This window comes from Desmodus rotundus, chromosome 2 (genome assembly GCF_022682495.2).
Source record: "Desmodus rotundus isolate HL8 chromosome 2, HLdesRot8A.1, whole genome shotgun sequence".
NCBI lineage: Eukaryota > Metazoa > Chordata > Mammalia > Chiroptera > Phyllostomidae > Desmodus > Desmodus rotundus.
Window position 1 is genome coordinate 15,316,954 of NC_071388.1, and position 19,249 is coordinate 15,336,202.

At 34.3% G+C, this 19,249-nt stretch overlaps 2 long non-coding RNA genes across 2 annotated transcripts in view; one reads left to right on the top strand and one right to left on the bottom strand.

Annotated features, from left to right (window-relative positions):
- The window catches only part of LOC128780326 (uncharacterized), a 53,963-nt gene extending 39,784 nt beyond the window's left edge, over positions 1–14,179 (top strand). The window contains exon 3 of the long non-coding RNA XR_008426252.2: positions 14,052–14,179. This is a non-coding gene — a long non-coding RNA (uncharacterized lncRNA). The remainder of the gene's footprint in view (positions 1–14,051) is intronic.
- Positions 2,910–19,249, bottom strand: part of LOC123479669 (uncharacterized) — a 119,033-nt gene continuing 102,693 nt past the window's right edge. The window contains exons 2-3 of the long non-coding RNA XR_006655358.2: positions 12,320–12,420; positions 2,910–3,034 (exon numbers count right to left, since the gene is read on the bottom strand). This is a non-coding gene — a long non-coding RNA (uncharacterized lncRNA). The remainder of the gene's footprint in view (positions 3,035–12,319; positions 12,421–19,249) is intronic.

Consider the following 19,249-nt stretch of genomic DNA (forward strand, 5'->3'; position numbering starts at 1 on the left):
ACTGTTGTGATTTTACTGAAGGTTTGGAAACTGACATTATGCTTCTTTGTAGAGAGAATGCTAAGAGCCCCGCCCTTCAAGTCAGACTGCCTGGTTTTAAAACTCAGATCTACTTAGTTGTAGATCTTAGTTGTGATCTTGTAAAATTCACTTACCTTCTTTGTTCTTTGTAAATGCCAGTGCAATTGTGAAAATACAATAAACTATGTAAAGTACTTAAAAGAAGCTTTGGCACATTAAACAAACTAAATGCCTATTATCACTCTTACGCTGGTGTTTTATATGAAATAGTGGATAACAACCTCTCCCAAACCACACAGGACAAACAATGTTACAATGACCTTTGAAATTACAGTGATACAAGGAACCTGATTCATGAAAGTTGATGTGACCTGCTCAGATCACAGAGTTTGAAACTGACAAAGCTAGTATTTAGATCTAGAGCTTAACCCTTCATTTTTTATTTAAAAACTTCTCTATACTGCCTGTTATTTTAAGAATAATAAAGATTAGGTAGATGATAGATGGATACATAATAGACAGACAGATGATAGACAGATAGACCATGGTAGATAAATATAGACAGACAGACAGACTTGGACAAAACCAGGTTAGCAGAACAAGGACAATCAAAGAAAAGTAGAATAATGTTAGGGAATTCATATTAGTTCTACAAGTAGACATCAGCCTATTCTTCTCTCATAGATTTTAAGAACTTACCTATAAAAACATATTTTCACATTAATATATACAGGGAGTGACAAAAGTAGATTTATAGTTGTGGGTACATGAAACACAGAGTTTATTCTTATATTACCATTTATTAATTATTGTATTATGTCCATACAAGCAACTGTAATCTTATGTTTGCCCCAAACTGTATTCTTTTTTTCCACATAGCTAAAAATTATGGAGTGTTTCTTGTAGCTGTACTAATAATTTTATTACCTTCCCTTTATAGTTCAATGCTAAAGTGATTTTTTTTTTGGTTATTTGGAAAAGAGTGACTGGAAGTACACTGACTGACATCACTATAAAATTACTTGTGACAGTGGCTGTAGATTAATACAAATGTCTTTCCCCAAGAACATGCCACTGAAAATCCAAGAGCAACAACTGAAAACTAGGTATTCGGTATGGTCTGTAGAAAAAAAATATTAAAGAAAACTGTATTAAGACCCTTGGTGTCAAAAATGGCAAAATTTGAAGTCAGTTAAGAATTTTACCCTGTAACGATGGAGAAATAATAAATAAAGAAAATTGAAGAGCTTGTTTCAATTGGTTATATTCAGACCTTATTATACCAATAAGTATCAATGAGAATGAAATGTCTCATTTATACTTTCATATATTTCCCTATATTTAATACTTTTCTGAAGTTTTATATTAGAGAAGAGATGTATAGGAATGAATAATAAAAACGATCAAATTAGTATTAATAACTATCAAATCCCATTGAATAAATGAATGAACAATAGAATGAAAGATCTGATGACGATGCATTCATATACTACAATTTGAATTTCTTCCTTTGAAATGTAAGTTGGTGTTATCCTAAAATACACTCCATGGACTCAGCTCTTTTGTGATTGTGGATGTAGGTGTGGGTGTAGGTGTAGATGGTTTTCAGTTCTTGCTACATCATTAAAATGCATCACTCAACCCAGCAGATTATGCATAGACTTATGATGAGTATATTTTTATCAAGAATATGATATTATCTTCTATAGAGAGGGATTCCCCATCAACATGCACATACATACAGACCACAGGCATACAAACACATGTATACTCAATGCCAGTTAGTGCTAAGAACACATTTAAATAAAGGTGAATCAGTTTCACTAAAAGTGATTTATCATGAGAGTTGCTGGTACGATCAAGCTTCAAATATTCATAGTTTCTTTGAAAAAAATTAGCCTTCTAAATTTCAAAATATTTATGGGTCATGTCTTACGTTCAAAATATGAAAATGGAAATCCAAGTTCAGTTTTAGAAATGGATAATCAAAGGATTTATTTGTCTCTGTAATGTAACTATAATGTTCTACTTAACCAAGAAGCTGTGTTGGTCAGATTCACAGTAATAAAACCATTGATTTTGCCACTAACAGATTTAATTAGTCTTCTTTAATATATATAATTTACATACAATTTGTTCCCCCCCAAATATGTATTGAAGTTGATAGATACACCTTAATTTAAAAAAAAAAAGAACATATGTATCTCTCTCAAATAATCAGTATACTCTCAGGGGAGCAAATAGCTTGCATATCCTTTCTTAAGCATGAAAAAATATGTTTTTCCTTTAGAGTTTAAAGCACAGCAAAATGTAGAAAATGTTTAATGTGGGTACTATGTTCTTTAATTAACTGTACTCACTGTAAACTATCTGGCATCAAACACACGAATAAGCAGATAACTAATCAAATGGGTGTATATGAGATTCACATCATTTTTAATTTAACATCACATTATTATTACTTACTCAACACTGACACTGATGTTTTCAGATTATCCAATTAATTTGTCATTTAACTTATAAAAATGAAAATGGGCAGCCTGATTTATGTTAACACACTAACTAAAAAACAAACAAAATAAATGTATCTTATATGAATTCACTGTTTTTTAAAAAAAGATTCTGGTAAAATATGCATAACAAAATTTACCAACTTAACCATTTTAAATGTGAAGTTCGATAATATTAACTGCTTTCCCATTGTTGCGTAACCATCGCCACCATCCATCTGCGCAACTCTTCTCATCTCGCAGGACCGAAACTCTGCAGCCATTCCCAGCAACTCCACGCTTCCTCCTCCCCTTACCCCTGACAACCACCCTTCCCAAACTTTTGTGGTAGGCTTGCCCACACGCTATTTGATAGCATTTTAAAAATGTATTTATTTTTGCTTGACAACATTTATTTCTCACAATTCTGGAGGATGGGAACTCCAAGATCAAAGCATAGGCAGATCAGGTGTCTGGTGAGAGCCCTCTTCTGACTGGCCCCTGGCCTCCTTCTTATGACTTCGCTTGGTGGAAAGGGAGGAGAGACCGGGAGAGAGAGACACACAGAGAGAACTATTGCATTAGTCTCTTTTACATACTTTCTGTTTTATAAAGATAAAATCCACAACCAAAAATTGTATGCATTTAGGAAATTCAACCTGATGACTCAATTGTCCTGAGTTTACATAGAAATGCAATGATTTTTTGAACATGTTACCATATTCCCTTGCCAAATAAGTTGATATTTCTTTTAAAGTCATTGCTAAATTAAGTGACTTTTACAAAATTAATTTCAAAAACATCAAAATAAACAAAAATTTGCAGATGTACAATAGTAACATTTGTATAGATGTTTCAACATTTTTTCAAATAGAATAATAATTCTGTAACAAATAATCAGAAATATTGTGTTATAAAATGAATATTTTAAATAAAAGAATGACATACTAGAAATTCTGAAAATAGGCATCCTGGAAAATTTCCCTTCAGTGATTTTAGTTGCCCATGACATTATCTATTCTAATAATCTTCATATTTAGGGAAATTCATACTTAGGGAAATTGCATTTGGGTGCCCTATACTGGATTAACTTCATTTAATTCAAAGTATGTTTTCCAAAGCATTTAAGATTAAATAGTTAAACTGGAGGACCAGTTTAATATAATTTTTTCTATGATACTAATTTGAATCTAATTTTTCCTTCTATGTTTAAGTATATCTCTATATTGTTAATTTTTTAAATTTTTTTATTGTTATTCAATTACAGTTGTCTGCATTTTCTCCCCATCCCTCCACCCCTCCCCAGCCAAACCCACTTCCTTCCTCCACCTCCACCCTCCCCCTAGATTTTGTCGAAGTGTCCTTTATAGTAGCTCCTGTAAACCCCTCTTCCCACTGTCTCCTCCCCACTCCCCTCTGGCTATTGTTAGATTGTTAATGTTTGGTAGAAGAGTATAGAAGACATTTGATGACAGTCACTACAAATTGGCTAAAGAGTACAAACAGATTTTAAAAATATATACACCTGTGGATATTTTTTACATCCTTTTGTTTCAGAGTTTAGATAATACATGTCCTTTTCTAAGGTTTTCATTCTCTAACACCTCACAGATTTCAATTTTGGTTAAGCACACATGTGTGAAGTGATATGTAATCTTGGGTGTAGGATATTATATCCAACATTTATCTATACAAAACTTAGTTTTTTAACCTTTATTTTTAATTATTTTATTGTTATACATTATATTAGACTTCAAGAAATAATGAAATCAAAATAAGTCTATTTAAGAATAGTTCTGGTAATAAAAATAATGATGCAAGAGGTCAAAAACACCTCGCCGTGGATATCCTACCCTCATCTCTGTTAAAAACAAATATTTTATTCTTTGAGAAAGAGCTTCCCTGATCAAGACAGTCCTCAGGCATCTCATCTGACATTCGTTTTCAGTCTGTAGTAAGACTTTCCACTTATCATTTGGATCACCTTTGCACTAACATTTTTATAAGCAAGTTTTATACTTGTTTAACAACTCACTTTTCTTTTGTGCCAAATGTCATAGCTTTGCTACCAGCTTGTAATAAAATTAATATAGTAAGTATATGCATGTTTTATATCTTCACTTTATGCCTTCAAAATAAACCTAACAACTTCTTAATAGATAAATAATAAGCATTTCTTATTCTATTTCTTCACAAAGAATTTCCCTTAGAAGACTATCTCTACTATAAATTCAGCTTTAATTAGGATGCCATCAGTCTCTTTTATGTGTTTTGATGGATTTATGACTCCCACTGTGGAAGTCAACCCAATCATGCAAAGCTAATCTTCTGAGCAGGAATCAGCCTCCAGTACAGGACAAATGAAAGACACTTAAGTAATACAGATTCCCTATGTTCTTCATCAAATGTGTAGAGAAGTGTTTAATCAAAGGAAAGCACCACATAATATTAAACAGATGTATCCTTTTGTACACCAAATGCTTCCTAAATTCCACACTTATGTACACAGAATAAATAGGCATGGCAATTTAAACTTCACATGCGACCTTTATTTCATTTTCTCAGAATATTTTTTAGTGTTACCATTTTTGCAACTATTATAAAATAAAATTCTCTAGTAGCCTGGCAGGACAGAACAGTTTGTTGGCATTTCATATTTATAAATCATGTTAAAGCATTCATAAACTTTCTCGTTTCTTCCCCCACGTAATCCTTTTAACTATTCCTTAGAAGAGTATAAACAGACATTTAAAGAGCAAAGAAGTGTGTGGAAATTAGACTCCTTAGAAAATATTCTATGACATTTAAGTAGTTGAGGGCAGAGACGAACTGGGAAATAATACCGAGGAGAAGATGTGTGACTCTGATACATATTTTAAAAGGAGCTTTATGAATCTTATTTCTTTCTTTAAACAGTTTTGTTCTTCCTGGTATCTTCTCCATATTTCAAAATTATAGGATATTTCTTTCATATGTTCATGAATATTGAGGTTACTGCATAAAATTTTATATATTTCTCATTGTTATTTTTTTCTGCATACTTTCCACTACAGTTCTTAATTAAAATTGCATTGCTGTTTTACTTACAACATTGTTAATTTTAATGCCAAAGAAATATTTTTAGTTCCATTAATAGATAAATATTTTAATTATTTTAACAATCTTTACATCCTAAAGTTACCACTAAACTTACTACTCTTAACAGAATAGCTGTGTCTATTTTAGGAATGTATGTCATTCAAGTCACATAGTCGGCACTATTTAGTGTATGGCTTTTCTTGCACAATATTATTTGTGTGAGATTTACCCCTTTGTGTGTTTGTGTGTGTATCTGTATTTGTGTTCATATAGCAGTATGTTCCTCTCTTTTACTGATGTATAGTAGTAGATAAAATGAATTTATGGCAAAATTAATTATTTTACTTTTTTAAGTAATTATTAATTATATTAAGTTTCGGGGAGGGGAAAAACTTGACTCTCAAAACCTTGAAAAAACAGGTAGGTTCGTCCTGCTGGTCTAATAATCAAATCTACAGGAGTCAGATTAACAAGAAAAAATGAGCTATTTTGACTACACATATGTGTATGGGAGTTCCATCTACATGAAACACAGATCTCATATAGACAACAGGTTCAGGGACAAAAAGGGGAAGGAAATGAGGTATGGATGACGTTCTAAGTTACGGATGAGTTGAGGCACCTTGGGGCTTCAGAGGGGAGGAAGGTCATTCCCAGCACAAAAAGAATAGTAGATGTTCAGTAATGAGAAGTTTGGCCTTCCCTATAGATGGCTATTGAAAATTAATTTCTGGTGATAGCTCTTATTATGGGCAAGGTTCCTAATTTAAATTATTTGAAAGATAAAAATTTCTAGTAAACCTGCAGGTCTCAATTGCTTTTTGTTCAAAATGATCCATATACCACAAAGGCACATCTTGGAGTGACTTATTTTAATTTCCTAAAAAATCAATCAATAAATCAAAATGCATGGCATACCTAGTTTTATTTTTTCCTAAATTTAAGAATTTCAAATTTACAAAAATTTTGCAAAAATATTTGCCATAATTTTCTGCTTTCTCTCTCTTTATGTTGTTTTGTTTTGCTGAACCACTTAAATATAAGTTTCAGACATTATTACATTTAAACCCCAAATACTTTAACATTTAACTTTAATGTTTCTCTTAAAAGGGGAATTAAGTATCCTATATAATTACAATAAAATTGTTACACACTAAACATTAAGGATATTACAGAACTCTTATCTAATGTAATATCCATGTCCAAATTTCTCCAGTTATTCAGTATTGCTATTTTTCCTTTAGAGTTTTGTGGTTGTTCTCATTTTTGATTTTTATTCAATGTTTTTCATTATCTTTTGATTTTGATAGAGGGGTGATATAATTTCAGCTTTACCTTTCAATTAAATTATGAGATCACTCAGTTCCTTGTAATCTAAAGCATTGAACTTGATGTCTGCTACATTTTGCCTTTTGAAATTTGTGTCCAACACATTTAACAAAATTAAAATAAAATAAGACAAAATAAAAGAAATAATATAATATTTTCTGAGAGCCAAATCCTTCTGTTTAAAAAATAATAATTCACATTAAAAAGTCAACAAATTCTTACTCAATATTGTTTTTAAAAAGAAAAAGGAAAGAATAAATAAGTCAAAGTAGAGTCACTTTTGTTAAGCCATGTCACCAAACCAAAACTTAACAGATAACCCCTGGAAGGGGAATTTTAAACCAAGCAGTCTGGATTTTCTGATCAATATTAGTAACCTGCGTGATAACCACCCCCAATGTCCTTGTTGGGAACCGCCCTGCCTGGTTTCAGAGGCTGTAACCCCCCATGGTTAAGGCTGAGTCATAGTTGGGACCATAAGCCACTAAGGAGACAAAGCTTGTCTCCCTGGCAGGTGTGCCACCTCTGCCCACTTCACCCTGCTTGGCCCTGAGCTTGGCCAGTTAGCCAATGATGGGTAAGAATCCTCAAGGGAGGATCAACCTAAGACAGGCTCTGGTCACCAGGGATAAGCTCGCAGGGAAGGACTTGGGGGGCTGTGGCAAAAGGGGGTGGTGGACCCTCGCCCCTCAGCTTTGAAATAGCCTGAGTCCTTATTCTGTCTGCAAGAAGTCTCCTCATCTCTTGGCTGCTTTACTTCCCTGTCTAACTTGAGCCTGAAGAGATAACAGAGGGCGGTGCAGTCCTGTAATGGGAGGGGCGGATTCCCTGGGGAGTCAGGCCTAACAAAAATACATACATTCCTGTGAAACCTACTTAATTCGTACCCTCAGTTTAAAAGATAAGGGTCCAGACCTGAGATGAGTCTGGCGCCCTAAAGTTTTATGGCCCTCTAACTAATTGGCTGTAACTCAGAATAAGCTCTCAAAGTTCTCTGTAAATCATGTATTGTTTAACCCTTACTGGCTGACAATGATTGATGAGCTTTATCTGTATTCCTGTGCGAATGAACCTAATAAAAGCCCCTGGAGAGAAAGGCTCTGGGCCCTTCTCCTTTGAGAGAAGCGGCCACCTCTCCTCCCCAAGCAGATCATGTCTTGGTAGTCTTATTCTTCATCCATGGTGGACACGTCCTCTACCTCTTCTCTCCCCACCCCCACACCTGCAGTGCCAAAAAAAAAAAAAAAGAGAGAGAGAGAGAGAGATTAACTGGCCTAAAAATAACCCTTTATTTTCATATGATAATTATTCACCCTTCTACCTAGGAAACTTTTCACATAGTACAGCCTCTCTGGAGGACCTTTCATTTGCAAGGTGGGGTGCTGCACAATTCGTGAACTGCTTGATAAAGCCATTTGGATTTTTAAATTTACTTGGTTGCTTTTTGTTGTTTAACTGTATACAATGCCGCTGTCAAAAAGTAATCGCTCATATTTAAAAATAAGAGAAGAAAAAAATCTGGAATTTATTGCTGCTTTGATATCTTAGCTGATGGGTCAAGTCCCTGAATGGCATTTGGGTTCCTCCTACCATCACGGTCCAGGGTCTACTCATTTCAAGGAAGATTAGGAAACCTGAAAACAGCATTATCAACACAGTCAGAGCTTGGATTTTATTATAGTTGTAAGAAAACAACCGAGAAACTTTTCATTCAACATTCCCAATTAAAAACAGTTAATGTACAATGTGATCTCATAATTACTTGTATCTTTGTATCATCAGAATTATATATTGTTCCTGATGGCCCTGGCTGTAGTATTTCAAAGAAAGTGGAGCTCTTTATCACTTTCTGATAATCTCTAATTTTCATATGATAACACAGGAGAATTTAGGGCATGTTTCAGTCAAGCTACTGTGATAGGCTTAGCCTTCATTCTCTTTTTATTAGCATTTTTCAAGACATATTCATTTTGTTTCTTCATAATAGTTACATATTTGCATATAAAAATCTTTTGTTAAATTTCTGAATTCAAACTAATGTTCTGGAGAATAAAAACTAATTTGAATCCCCTAATGAAAATTCATGTGAATAATTTGTCATAAGTAGAATAAACACAATGGCATTATAGTTCTCTAGAGGGGAAAAATACTTCACAAAACATGTTGACTTTTTAATATAGTATGTTTGAGCTTCTATATTTACTTGATGTAAACTTGGCTGTAAACCTCTGCTTATTTTCTGTCATTTGAATCACAGATTCTGTGTTAAGTCAAACTATGGGACAATTTGTCACATAATGTTAAAACCTTTCTTCACTGAACAATGCCCCAATTGTTAATATGAACTAAGTGATGCTTCTTGCTATGAGCATCAGAAAGTAAGCAAAAACACAGGCAGATAAAGAGCAGATCTCCTCTAGCTTCTCACAGAAATGATTGCCCTTGTTCAACTATATCTGTTATTTAACCTGTACGTATACTTAGCTATTTTATGTGACCTATACATTACTCATTAAAGAGGGTATCTATGTGTATATTTGCAAGTAATTGAAATTAGCTATTTTACAGAACAGTAGGAGATGTATAGGTAATCTGTAGTTAAATGGCATATACTATCTTAATATTAAAACAATATATTATGTCAAAATAATCATTGAAGATATATAATTTGATATCTGAGATTTCAAAATAATACAAGGGAGGTCAGTGGGTAGTGGTAGGGAATTGAAGGCTCATGAAGCTGGGTGATGGGTACATACAGATTCATGTAGATTTGCTATGCTTTTGTGTATATGGTTGAGATTTCCTATTAAAAAAACAAAGCAGGCCTAAAGAGAGCAAGAAGGGGGCAGAGAGAGAAGCAGAGTCTTGCATAGAGAAGAGGTCTTTTCTCCAGTGAAAAACTGTACACAAGGTTTTGGGATTTTTAATACCAACCTCTGAGTTTAAAGCTTTGTTTTTACTGATATTGCAAAATATTCTCAACAATTATTTTCAAAATCTGCGTCTTTGCTTTCAATGCTGTTGTCTTTTATGGTTATCTTACTAAAACAGAGGACAGGAAATTATGCATTAATGGGACCTTACTCTCCTCTGTGATGATAACACAATATCAAATTAGTCAATGGAAATCAGGAGCAAGTGGAGCAGTAGACAAAGAGGCAAGTGTGGAGAGTAGATGAAAGGGGTGCAAGGGAAAGACAGAGTAGAAAACACTGCTCAGCAATGCAAAATTAAGGAGAAAAAAGTAAGATCAGGCACATTCCTGATTCTGTATGCTTTTCAAGTAGTAAATATTGGCTTCGTTCTGCCTGGTTTGAAGACCTGCAAATAAGATTTGTTGAGCTATATAAGAGGCTACACAGAGCAGTCCTATGGAGCGTGGGTAAAAGGAACCGAAATTATTTGGGTAGAATTTTGTAAGAGTCCCTTCTTGAATACAGCTTATCTCTCTGAAAGGTATAGATGGAAAGAAAACATCCTCTGGTTTGAAGGTACTTTTAAAACCTTGGTCCAAAGAATCTAAAAGAAATTGGCCCAAAGAATAAGTTTCTTCTTATTTCTGTCTCTAACTCTCACTATCCTTCCAATTTCTGCTGGCCTCCCTAGTCACCCTCAGGCTCACACTAGTTCTTGGCTTGTAGTAGAAGCTGATTCTTCAATAAGGTCATGTCTATTTGGGAGTATATGGACTATAGCCATTAAGCTCAAGGCTAATGTTTCAGTCTTTTCAAGACATCTGCTCACCTTACTTGAAATTTCTTTTCCCTTTCCATGTTAATAGTCGCCTTGCTTCTAATCAGTATACATCACAGGCCCAGCCTACACAATTTACATTTAGACATCATGCCTCCCATGGTACTGTCCTGGCTGCCTTCCCAGAATGTGTTATTGGTGACCCTGTTGTTCTCTTCTTTAAACACAAAGTTAATTATGACTTGTTGGAGCCCCTAATAACATCTGATGACTTCAGAGACACCACGCACTCCCTCGCTAATCTTCTAACAAGTAGATCAGACACCGTGTGAGAAAGCACCCTCTTAACAAAGAGCCAGATCAGAGCAGGGCAAGGCTGAATGGTCCCTTCTAAAATGACACTTAAGGCAGTATATTTGTGAAGATGCACAGCCTTTGGAACAGATTGATGTAGATATTATTACAAGAGAACGGAACACCCATTCCCTCACCTCTCATTACTATGTGCTGAATTAAATGTGAACTGAGGTAAGAAGATTGAGAAAAAAGGATTTTACCATACTGGCTATTTTTTTCCTAAGGAGTCTGGATTTTTACAAGTTTATATAATATCCCAGCCCTAAGTTATATTTATTATTGATTAAGTTTGTTCAATTTGCATATAGGTATATTAAATATCAGATACAATTTTAGAAAATAATATTTGATTTTATTTAGGTTTAAGATGCTCTATGTATATGCATTAAAATATATGTTTTTGTCATGACAGTTATGTTCTTATAAGTTATTATTTATAGAATCCGCCATACTGGCAAGTTTAAGAGATAAGTTTATTTATACTCCAATATCCACAAGTATGCTATTGGAAAGATTTAATGAAATGCATATCACCTCAGTCAATATTTTCATACAAATTCTCACAGTATTTGCTCTTGATTTTTAAAGATTTCATGTTGTGGAACATTTTTCCTTTGTTGTAGAGTAAAATTGAGCTTATTCAGTAGAAATGTATTTTTATGTATTAAAACTATTCATAAATAATGGAATACAACTATTTTGCATTGAAATTACAAAAAATAGAAAAGGAATTTTGGACCCCTCTGTTCTGTGAAAGAGTAAACACATATACAAAAAGAGTCATAACCTTCATCCAGCACAACCTGAAATGCGTTTGTATTTACCTTACAGATGTTGTACTCATGAATCTGAATATGCGATGTCAGAGATAATAAATAAATATCTAATTAGTTATTATTTAGTATAACTTTATTATTATTACATGGACACATGATCTGCAATATCTTTACATTAGTGAGAAGTTGGTTGATAAATCTGTTTTTACAGAATATAACATTTATTCTTTAAAAAATAAAATAGTACAAATGATATTTAGAACATGCATGAAAGGAAAAATAATACAAATAAGATGATTACACTATGCTGAAATTAAGCATGATAAACAGACTGACAGCAATTGAGACAACTGGGAAAAAATAGATGGGTTTGAAAGCCAACACAATATTGAGCTAATAAACACTACCATGCACCTTTCTCTCACCTAATAATATTAACACTTCCTACTTCAAGCAGTTACTTGTTAGGGCAAACTTCTCCAGAGGGAATTTCTGGTTTTAGGAAGTTTCTAGACTAAGTTAATTATAGCAGAAGTAGCCCTAGGAAGCAGACTGTTAGTTTGTGATACTCACCTGTCAGGTGGCAACAGAATCCCGCTGTTGGCAGGAAGTAAGGGCTGTTGATCCGACATATATCATAGCATCGTGATGCTGAGATGATCACTTTTGAGAGACTGGGATGAGGCACAGGTAACAACAGGTGAATAATTGAGTTATACTTCAGTTCCATTACTTGAACAGATGAATATTTAGAGGCTATTGGTTTCTGTGGTCCTTGATAACCTTAAATCAAACAGGCTTATGTGAGCCAAACAGCATTCAAAGCATGCTGTGGAAGGCTCACATGGCATCATTTATTGAGGACCTCAACTTTCACAGCCACAGTATAACCTGCAACAAATAAGCCTACAGATTTAAACATAAGGTCAAAGAATGGTAAAGAAAACAACGTAGAGATTTGAGAGATCTCCTATGATAAAACCAGCATCTGGTTGGGATGGCTGTATGTTTGACAATTGTACCCACAAATCCCCTTCAACACTCAGTGCTGGTATAAGCATCATGCACCTTATTGCTAGAATTTAGCTGCCTCCTCTGCCTGTAAATCCTGGAGAAACCTCACCCAAAGCCTTCCTCTTGTATTTTTTTTATCCTATTTAGTTTCACCCCTACACCCACTGTTGTCCCCAGACAAATAGTAGGTTTAGAACTTAGCAAAGGTCAAGCAGAAAAAGCATAGCTCCTGCTGTGGGATTAGTTATGATATTTAAAAATTATATATAGCATGACCTGATATCATGTACCAGCAGGAGTAAGAGAAATATTTCTGAGAGTGGATCTTGAATTTGTAGGGACTGGGAGGAGGTGAAACATATCGCTGAATTAATTTGAGTTTATAGTTGTTTAACATTTCTCCATCAGTCAAGATTTAACACGTTGACAAGGATACCTAAATCTGGTCCTAATACGCTGTTAGGATGGCTTCTTAGAGCTTTGAAACAAAAGTAGCCTATACGAAATGAGATTATAACAATTTCAGTCTTGCCAGAGTATTGGGAAAGGAGTAAGAAAACTCAGGAAAGAGGCTTAAAAAATTGGAATCTCTACTTAGACTGCAGAACTGCTTATCTGCCTTTGTTCTCCAATATGGCCTAGAAAATAGTACACAAAAACAACAGAGACAGCACCAGTATAGAATGCACTGTAACAATTAAGTTCAGCAGGAGCTGTGCTCTGTAGCAGATTTGACATAAAAAGTTGCCTGGAACTGAGCTTCTCCATTTCAGGGGGAATGATAGGATTCCACAATGCTAGAAACCAGGTGGCTGCATTTACCTAATAAATAAAAAGAGTTAGAATGATATTCTAATGGGAAATAATGCCAGGTGAAAACCAAAGTACCACAATGATCTATGGTGCTTACTAATTCATGATAGAGCTCCAGTGGGAGAAACAGATGCTGATATAAAAGAGTATCTATTGTTTGACTTCTACAAGCAGAAGAAAGTCAAGAGCTGTTAATGCTACGACGATGCAAAATCATGATCCCTCTCCCAGTTTCCATATTGAAAGCAATTCTCAGAACTAGTATAGTCATTTTTAAAAGTGTATTACCCCCCAAAACTCCTGTGGAATAAATATTGCTCTAACTCTTCCTGGAAGAAAACTGCAGCTGCTACCACATTACAGTACAATGTGGAAAACAGAATGCCTAGACTTGCTGAGAGGAACTAAAAATGGAGTTTAAGGTGACACGGATGCTAAAATCTCTAAAGTGTCATCACTCTTCTGTTTTTGAGACCAGGTGATTAATAGATTCCCAGCCCTAGTACAACTCATGGTGTGTCCAATGGACCCGTGCTCCTACCCTGGGAACCTTTTCCTGGTCCCCGATGCATCAATTTTCTTGGCGTTGGTTGAATGGTCAGAAGATCTCTGAGTGATGGTAGTTATAACAAAGAGGAACAAGAGGTGAGTAAAAAGAGTAAAAGCACATTTTATATGATTTTCCATTTTTATTTCTTTAATATTTCTGCTATTGACTATTTTCCTTTATTATTATGAGATCCCTCAAAAATGAAATAATAATGTCATTATAACTGAAGCATTGGAAGAAATATTACTTGTCTATAAATTCATATGTGTTATAACAAACAGAAAAATAAATAAAGCCTTCTTGGAGAAGGTAATTTCTTCTCATGTAAGTTTTCTAAGAATCCAAAAAGCAGGAGAAGATGCCAGATGAATGACAGGTCAGAAATTTAAAGTAGATAAATAAATATGGGTTTTAACAGTTTTTCCCATTAATAAAACAAAGTGATTTGCAGGTGAAGGTAGTGTGAGGGACTGTGAGGACCATACAAAAAGCAGCCCTGAAAATAACTATGTCCATCTTCTCTCAGCCAATTATAACAGAGATAAAAATAATAACACTAATAATAGAAAGACTGAATGCTCTGTCACCAGTGGCTTGTCATTAATGACTGAAATGGCAGGTATATTAGCTGCCCCCAGCTGTTACAGTCTGCGCTTCCTTTCTCTTTCTAAGCTTCATCTACTGAAACGCAGTAAACCTAATGTAGAAAAGAGAAATTATCAAGACTTATTTTAACAATTTAAATGATTTTTTTCATTCCTGAAATACTTAATTCACATTAATGCTATTTATCGATATGGCACAAAAGAATTCTTGTAATTGATATCTTCCTATCTAGACACGTGGTTTCACTAACTGATATCCCACATCACCCATGATCAGGATCAATTTCAGTACATTGAACTTGAATTCTGAAATGGCAACAGTGGTGCCTTTCTGAGAAACAAAAAAGGGAGAGAAAGATTTTTAAAAATGCAGTTGTATGTCTGGGAAGCAAGGGGATATTCAATAAATAAACAAACAGGTAAGAACAATAGTGATTCAGGAATAGATGAAATGGGATTTAAGAGTAAATTTAAGGTGACAGAGGTAGAGACCTCTTTGCTGATCATCACAGATTTATTGCGTTAGAGGAGGAGAAATAATTCACTTAGGGAATCTTCTGGTTATTTCTCAAGGAAAACTAGGAAAAAAAGAATGGAAATTAAATTGGGTTGAGTTGGTTAAAATGAAACTAATAAAGTACAGTCTTTTCTGAGAAGCAATCCTGTGGTTTCAGTCTCCTCTGAAAATGGATATTAATTTGCTTATTGTATCAATTTCTTGTTACTGCTTTAAAAAATAAAACAGCACACACTTGGAGGTTTAAAACAATGGAAAGGTATTATCTTACAGTTCTGTGTCTCCCTGGGCTAACATCCAGGTGCTGGGCCCTGGTCGTGTCCTTCTGATGTCTCCAGGGGAGACTGGGTTCCTGGTCTTTTCCATCATCTAGAAGCTCCCTACCTGCCTTGGCTCACACTGCTTCCTCCATCTTCAAATGCAGCAGCTTAGCATCTTCAAGTCTCCCTCTGATTCCGCCCCTCCTACCTTTCTGTTTCCTTTAGAAGGACACTTGTCATTACACCGAGCCCACATGGATCATCTAGAATAATTTCCTATCTCCAGATGACGACATCGAGTTCCTTCTTTCATGTAATGTAGTGTAACTAGTAACAACTTTATTATCACCTTGGCAAATGGCATTTGAAGAAAAAATGAGTAGATGTAAATAAAATAACTACTACATCGAAACTCCATACAATTTTATGAATAGCAAGAGAGATTTCTGAAGTGTGCTGCACAAATAACATTTTCTAATTGTATTTGTATTTGTAATGGGTCTGTATTTATGCATGTATCATGTTGTATTTTTGCATTTCGAAATAATCAACTTGCATGGGACGAATGTATTGACCCTGTCAATTTTATAGATGCATTTTGAATTTATATTATGGTATTTAAGAAGTGACTGACCCTTTTTCTCTTTTATCAACTAAGATGTACTTTAGGAATATGCATCTATATTCCTTCCACCTGGCCAGTTAATGTCACTGTTAGTCAGCAGAAGCAAGACTGTATTTGTGGCCTTAGCTAAGGCTCTTTGGGCGTAGTTGTACTGTCACTTATTGGGTCAGTTTGTCATGTCAGTATCAAAATACCCCTTTTACACGATAACACCTCCATCAAGATACTAGTTCCAGTCACACTAAGAAAACGAGAAGCAGCGGTTAAAGCAGCCGAGGAGAACAGACTCCAGCACGTGGCTCACTAACAGTGCAGCAATGCCACACCAAGTAGTGTTACAAATGCGTTTGACAGCGTAATTTCTCTTCAAAAGATTAATGATTCCCCAGCGTTTCTCCTACAGTCAAGACAGAGGATTTAATTCACCATTGTCTATTTTCTTTATTCTGATGTGTTGTTGTGTTTCTTTTGATTAAAATGTCACCAAAAACACTCTTCCAACTTTGAATAGTTCATTGTCTAAATCCCATTTTTTCACACGACAAGCATTGCAGAATAGCTGCTGCTTTGTTCGGTGTTGTCATTTTCAGGAAGTGAAATTGTCCTTTGCAGGAACGCTGTTTGTAAATCCACTTAGTGAACATCTGCAAGACCCTGCACTCCGTGCTGGTGGAAGTTGCCATGAAGGGGCCAGGTTTACAAAGGAGGTTTCTAACTGAAGTGACATTTTCCTCAACAAAGACTCAATAAATTGTGCTGTGTTAGGAAATAACTTGATTTATTTTACCACTTACATAGTAAAAGCTTTGGCTTAGAAAGTACCTCTTTGCTATATTGTGGTACAGAGGATTAGGGAATTTATTGAGGCTCCCTTGGTTTATAAAATACACAGTGTTTAACTTTAAACAAGCTTCTGTTATTTGCTCGTAACCACAATCACCTGTTGACAGTTTGATGGGGTACAAGGAAGTCATAACTTACTTATCTCAGAGCAAAAGAACGGTTTTAGCTAGAGATACATTTTTCAGTAACTTTTAAAAGAATACTATTATTAAATTAGCTGGCATTAAATTGTGTTAGCAAATTATTCTGAATAAGGATAAAGTAGTTAATCATCAGTAATACAAAACACCATGCAATTTATTTCAGTGCTCTTACAGCTGGTTTATATTTTTGGGTGTGAAGTATGCCAGGTTGTGGAAGGTGTTCCAAATAAAAATAATAAAAAATAGAGTGCTAGAGAATGACAGGTTTTGATGGATCAGGAAGAAGGAATTCTGGTTTAAATAAGGTAGCCAAAAAATCGCTAGAAGCGAAATTTAAGCAGAACACTGGAGAATGTAGAAAATAATGCACAGATACCAGGCAGTAAAGTGTCCCATGATAAAGAAATACTAAGTGTAAAGCCCCTAAGCTGGTATGGGATTAGCACAAAGTCAATGTCACAGTGAGAAAGGGATGGGGTTTTAGAAGATGCATTTAAACCTGTTGTGGAATGAGGAGAGAGCAAAATCATTAAGGCCTTTTAGGTAAAGAATACGGATTTAAATAAGAGCAAGACATGAAGTCATTGAGGGTATTGAGCACAGTTCTGATTATTATTTTCTTTAAAAAAAGTCACTATATGGATATTTTAGACAAAATGTTTAGTAAACGTATTTCAATATGTAAGTTATATGCATCAAGTCATTAAAATGTTAATATAATATTTTCAAGCCATAAGCAATATTAAAAAGCCTGTACAAATGCAATCGGGGACATTTCTAGTGTGGTAAGCTGATTTCAACATATAAGGCACATCCAACACACTGAAATGAGTAAATATGATGCACAATGAATTAAATTTGCTTTGGAAACAGTGAGAATAGATATGATTTTATGCTAATAATTCATTCCATTAAAAACAACTGAAAAAGAGATCCTAGGAAAGTAAGGGGGAAAACTGACAAATGTAAAAAAAATAGATTAAAAAAGTAATGTAAATATGTCAGACAAGAAAATAAACCTATGGCAGGGGCAGAAGAGGGGAAGGGGATTAAAAAATGCAAACTTTCAGTTATGAAGTAAGTCATGGGATGTACTGCACAGTGTAGGGAATAGAGTCAAAACCATCATAATGCTGTAGAGTGACAGATGGTTAGAACACTTATTGTGGTGATCACTTTGTAACGCGTATAAGTGTTGAAACTCCATGTTGTACACATGCAACTAATATAATTATCTTTTTACATTATAGTTTAAAATAAATCATTTTTTTAAAAAAGAATCTTGGAGACCTATTCTATGGAGATTTATATTCCAGAAATAACATGAGAGACTCTACTTATAACGGAAAGTGCTCTTCCTACAAAGTAATAAATTTAAGATTGGTTTTTAAGGAAGAAAAATATGCTATTATAATTTTCATACATTAAAAATAAAGAGTCTTACAAGTATTGAATCAAAAAATTCAGGTATAGAAAGAGGAAAAGAATCAGTTTCTCCCAACATTGATCTTCATGACATAAATGCTAGGAGACGATAAGATGTCTCCACAAACTTAAAGGAATAAATAAACTCATCCTGTAAGTCAGAATTGCTGCACACAGCCAAATATCCAGTCTTGAATAAAAGCGTCCAAAAGACAGTCCCAGATCCAGAATTGCTCTCCAGAAGAGATCCAAAAGCTAATAAACAGAACTCTTCCAGAATGAACTACTTAAAGTTCTGGGATAAAATAATAAAATACATAGAATAAAAATATATTAAAAATACTTTGCTCTTGAGCTTTCAAACTAATCAATATTTAGATACAAATCTAATCATTGAATATGTTTAGAGAATTTGTTTTATCTTTTTACTTTGAGAATTATTAAACAATTGTTTGTAAAGAAAGTGATGAGGATTGTAAACTCAATTTATTCTAATTTGTTTGGGTGAATATATTCAGAAATATGATCTTTTATTTCCCAAAATCATATTATTTTAATGTATTATATTCTCTATTGTCAAAATATTAGTAAATATATTATTGTGTATTATAATCTATGTCCCAGAGTAGTGCAAGGAGTAGGGATGTATCCCATATGTTTAAAGTGGAATTTTGATTGTTACAATGTTCTTAATTTCAATGTCTCTGG